Source organism: Oncorhynchus kisutch, linkage group LG20 (assembly GCF_002021735.2).
Source record: "Oncorhynchus kisutch isolate 150728-3 linkage group LG20, Okis_V2, whole genome shotgun sequence".
Classification (NCBI taxonomy): domain Eukaryota; kingdom Metazoa; phylum Chordata; class Actinopteri; order Salmoniformes; family Salmonidae; genus Oncorhynchus; species Oncorhynchus kisutch.
In genome coordinates, this window is record NC_034193.2 from 34,582,863 (window position 1) to 34,588,862 (window position 6,000).

A 6,000-nucleotide genomic window follows, 5' to 3' on the forward strand; every position below is an offset into this window, starting at 1 on the left:
AGTACAACAATAACATTTTACGTTAAAAACACGAAAGTCTTGACTAAAAACAGCTGTCCTAAACACAATTACACTCTTCTATGATATATACATCGATCAAGTGTTTAAGCTCCACCAACGAAACTAGATCATCAAATTTTAAAATGTTCAGGAAAGAATTCCATCTTAGTCTATGTATTACTCATCTCATATGTATCTCATCTCATAGGTATCTTAGTCTATGTATTGCTCATCTCATATGTATCTTAGTCTATGTATTACTCATCTCATATGTACATACTGTATTCTATCCTATTCTACTGTATCTTAGTCTATGCATTACTCATCTCATATGTATATACTGTATTCTATCCTATTCTACTGTATCTGTCTATGCCGCTCTGACATCGCTCGTCCATATATTTATATATTCTTATTCCTTTACTTAGATTTGTGTGTATTAGGTATTTGTTGTGAAATTGTTAGATATTACTGCACTGTTGGAGCTAGGAACACAAGCATTTAGTTAGATATTACTGTTGGAGCTAGGAACACAAGCATTTAGTTAGATATTACTGCACTGTTGGAGTTATGAACACAAGGATTTAGTTAGATATTACTGGACTGTTGGATCTATAAACAAGCATTTAGTTAGATAATACTGTTGGAGTTAGGAACACAAGCATTTAGTTAGATAATACTGTACTGTTGGAGCTAAGAACACAAGCATTTAGTTAGATATTACTGCACTGTTGGAGCTAGAAACACAAGCATTTAGTTAGATAATACTGTTGGAGCTAGGAACACAAGCATTTAGTTAGAAACACCCCATCTCTTTACATTGCTTATGCATATTCAGTGGCTTGACTGCGTCCAGACTATGTCAAAGGCCCATACTGGGAGATCTGAACCTAATGCAGCTTGGAGTGATCAGATGACAAAAGTCACATTTAGGTGCCAGGTGTAACTGAGGCCATAGATGCTCCATATCCAGTGTTTTATGTAATATGTAACATGACTAAATGTGTTTCTGTGTTGCAGGGGCAGTTAAGAAATGGAACGGCAAGGCCACAGAACATGACATAATCAGAGCTGTGAGAGACCACCTCAAGCCCCTGGTAGAGCCGGGGGTGGTGTTTACCACTCCACCACGCCTTCAGCAGGCTTGAAAAGTGGGATTGATAATGATTTTCATACTAAGAGGGACCAAGAGTCTGTTGATTGGTCAGTCATTGGGTTAATTTGTTTTGCAATATGTTCAAATCAAATCAAGCTTTATTTTTACAGCACATTTCAGACATAGATGCAACACAATGGCTTCACAGGAAAAAACAATGAAAATAAACAGAAATTAATGAGCATTGCAAGGAAGTGCCATTGATTAAAATATTAATATGATGCTTCATCCAACCCAAAACATACAGTAACTTGTTTTTTAGGAGGAGCTCTGGAAGACACTATGGGGGCATCGATTGAAAATTGACTGGTAACAACAACTGTGACCTAAAAGACGACCACCATGAGACCCACTAAATCTGCCCAAGAAGAGGCAAACAAAAGAAAAACCCACACCAAACTTAAAGACAGGAAGCAAACCAAAAAGGTGGAGCAACTAAAGGTGTTAACTCTCCACATCTATCAAGACAACTGGAGCACTGGGCCAGACACTCTTAAATAGATCCTGGACCAGCTCAGGTGAAACACCTTCCCACTAAGGAGATGGACAAGCCAGTGTAGCTTGGTTCATTCTGCGTTGTGTACTTTTAATTAGGACGTTGCCACAACTGAAGGTCTGCTAGTTGAATTATTTTTATTTGCCCTGCACACGAAGAGACACCACACATGATGTTAACCCTTGACGCAGTCCTAGCTCTCAGGCACCTTGCTAGCCGAAGGTCAGGCAAAAGAGAATCAAAAGGAAATAACAGGTGCTGCGTGCACACATTCAACGCACAACAGCACACCATTCAACACAAGTAAAATGATACAGATCATAATTCAGACAAAATAAAAGACATACCTGCACACGAAGAGACAGCACACATTATGTTAACCCTTGGCGCAGTCCTAGCTCTCAGGCACCTGCGCAATCACATGGACACTCACTCAAACACTGTCCCAAGTACTCACAAGTTACAATAGATACCCTAGTTAGCGAGCTTTGTGAAACTTGTTAACATAAATCTTTATACTGTCCACATCGTAACAAACTTATGGTAGCATAACAGTACATTGTGTAACATTATGCCGGTTTTATATTAAACAATTTCGGAGCCAAGGACAACATACCTTGTAACAATAAGGGGGTATGGAAATACAGATCACCCACGATGGGCCAAACCAAAATATACAAACTTTTACAATCACATATATGTACAATATTGATATGAAAAAGTGTTTGTACACCAAAGAAAAACATTAGCTGTAATTACATTTAAAAAATACACTGAATTATTATTATTATTATTAACATCCCCTCTTGACCTGGCCTATTTCAATTGGTCCTTGTGTGCAACTTGGTGCATAATCTAGGTGGAACAACATCACACTGCTACATTCACCCCACTGTTTTACACTAGATTATAGGCACAAAACACATTACCTCGAAGGTAACAAAGCAAAGAAAGAAAAAAACACATTACCCACCCGCTGGGCGACAGAGTAACCCCGTGTAGTCCCTTAATTCTAGACCCACAAATGGTCGATCAGATGAAAAACTATCCCGCGAAGGATTAGGAAAAATAAGGGGTAGCTAATCCCTTATTCAACCGTATAAGAAAAATGGCATGTACATTTTATGCCAACGGACTACACACAAAGTTACATGAATTGTCAAGTATATTAGACAAACCCACAAATCATTCTAAGACACGCTTAGATTACGACATATATATATCAAAAAAGAAAAGGTAGGCAATATCCTACCGTTTCTGAGAAACCAAGAACTGTTTCATTTCCTGTATAGACATAGTTTGGATTAGCCTATCCACTGGCTTAATAAGTCTACCTAGTCTAGTCCGAACACCCTCACCCAAAAACCTAGCAGGAATGTCACAGACAGCACTAACCGTGCTCAGAGGTCTAACCTCAGGGTGGGGAGTATTACAGATCGGCATATCCGGAGCCAGCACACTTTCAGTTACAGACTCAACACTAGTAGTGTCAGGCGACTGATCAGAATCCTGGTAGATTGTCACAGACCACACTGACGAAGCATCTTCAACCAAGGTAACATTATCTGTCACAGCATCATCGACACTGAATGGAGTTTCGCAATTAGAACTCTTGTGAGCTTCGTGGATATCTCTCTGGTCCACTTCCGCTGAGCACACCTCACTTAAGGGGACTTCATACGGTTGTTCCACCTCACTTCCATCAGCTGGGACTTCACCATCCTCTTGGAGTATCCTCCCAGAAAACTCAGTAAGGCCTGCTACCCAGTGGACAGTCCTGGCGTCCCTCCCATCCATTTGGATGGACTCTGCAGACATCTCAGAGATCACGTCACCACTCGATAGAGATCAGTGACCCTCAGGTTCCTCCCACGAAGGCAAAAGGCAGAAAGTTGACTGGCATAATCAGGTTCCTATGCACAGTTTTGATGCGTCCAGTGGTAGGGTGTTGGATACGATATGTGTTGAGTGAGCTGTTCTTCATAACCACTATGTACACCACACTCTCCCAGTGATCAGCCAGTTTCTTCTGGCTCCTCTCCCCCTTGTTAGCAAGTAGAACGCTGTCTGCATTCTGCACCGAGTGACCCTTAGACCGTTTGTTGTAGACCTCGGCTTGTCTCTTTTGTGGCTTACTGGCATGCTGCTGGGCCAATGTCATGGCCTCTCTCAGATCCTCACTAGAGACTGGACATACTTACCCACTTACCCATCTACTGTGTCCCCATCCAACAGCACACTTTCAAACATAACATCTACCGGCAACCTAGGGGTGCGTCCAAACATCAAGAAGAAGGGCGGAAACCCAGTAGTCTCGTGAACAGTGCAGTTATAGGAGAATGTCAATGTGTTCAACATCTGAGGCCATTTAGCCTTGGACCTAGCTGGCAGAGCTCTAATCATCCCACCCAGTGTGCGATTCAGACGTTCTGCTTGACCGTTACCCATGGGATGATAAGGTGTGGTGTGGGACTTTTCAACACCAGATAACTGAAGCAATTCTGCAATAAGTAAATCAAATAAAATAAAATCAAATGTATTTATATAGCCCTTCGTACATCAGCTGATATCTCAAAGTGCTGTACAGAAACCCAGCCTAAAACCCCAAACAGCAAGCAATGCAGGTGTAGAAGCACGGTGGCTAGGAAAAACTCCCTAGAAAGGCCAATACCTAGGAAGAAACCTAGAGAGGAACCAGGCTATGTGGGGTGGCCAGTCCTCTTCTGGCTGTGCCGGGTGGAGATTATAACAGAACATGGCCAAGATGTTCAAATGTTCATAAATGACCAGCATGGTCAAATAATAATAAGGCAGAACAGTTGAAACTGGAGCAGCAGCACGGCCAGGTGGACTGGGGACAGCAAGGAGTCATCATGTCAGGTAGTCCTGGGGCATGGTCCTAGGGCTCAGGTCAGTTGAAACTGGAACAGCAGCATGGCCAGGTGGACTGGGGACAGCAAGGAGTCATCATGTCAGGTAGTCCTGGGGCATGGTCCTAGGGCTCAGGTCAGTTGAAACTGGAACAGCAGCATGGCCAGGTGGACTGGGGACAGCAAGGAGTCATCATGTCAGGTAGTCCTGGGGCATGGTCCTAGGGCTCAGGTCCTCCGAGAGAGAGAAAGAAAGAGAGAAGGAGAGAATTAGAGAACGCACACTTAGATTCACACAGGACACCGAATAGGACAGGAGAAGTACTCCAGATATAACAAACTGACCCCAGCCCCCCGACACAAACTACTGCAGCATAAATACTGGAGGCTGAGACAGGAGGGGTCAGGAGACACTGTGGCCCCATCCGAGGACACCCCCGGACAGGGCCAAACAGGAAGGATATAACCCCACCCACTTTGCCAAAGCACAGCCCCCACACCACTAGAGGGATATCTTCAACCACCAACTTACCATCCTGACACAAGGCTGAGTATAGCCCACAAAGCTCTCCGCCACGGCACAACCCAAGGGGGGGCGCCAACCCAGACAGGATGACCACAACAGTGAATCAACCCACTCAGGTGACGCACCCCCTCCAGGGACGGCATGAGAGAGCCCCAGCAAGCCAGTGACTCAGCCCCTGTAATAGGGTTAGAGGCAGAGAATCCCAGTGGAAAGAGGGGACCCGGCCAGGCAGAGACAGCAAGGGCGGTTCGTTGCTCCAGAGCCTTTCCGTTCACCTTCCCACTCCTGGGCCAGACTACACTCAATCATATGACCCACTGAAGAGATGAGTCTTCAGTAAAGACTTAAAGGTTGAGACCGAGTTTGCGTCTCTGACATGGGTAGGCAGACCGTTCCATAAAAATGGAGCTCTATAGGAGAAAGCCCTGCCTCCAGCTGTTTGCTTAGAAATTCTAGGGACAATTAGGAGGCCTGCGTCTTGTGACCGTAGCGTACGTGTAGGCATGTACGGCAGGACCAAATCAGAGTGATAGGTAGGAGCAAGCCCATGTAATGCTTTGTAGGGTAGCAGTAAAACCTAGAAATCAGCCCTTGCTTTGACAGGAAACCAGTGTAGAGAGGCTAGCACTGGAGTAATATGATCACATTTTTTGGTTCTAGTCAGGATTCTAGCAGCCGTATTTAGCACTAACTGAAGTTTATTTAGTGCTTTATCCGGGTAGCCTGAAAATAGAGCATTGCAGTAGTCTAACCTAGAAGTGACAAAAGCATGGATTAATTTTTCTGCATCATTTTTGGACATTTTTGGACAGTGGAAAGTTTCTGATTTTTGCAATGTTACGTAGATGGAAAAAAGCTGTCCTCGAAATGGTCTTGATATGTTCTTCAAAAGAGAGATCAGGGTCCAGAGTAACGCCGAGGTCCTTCACAGTTTTATTTGAGACGACTGTAC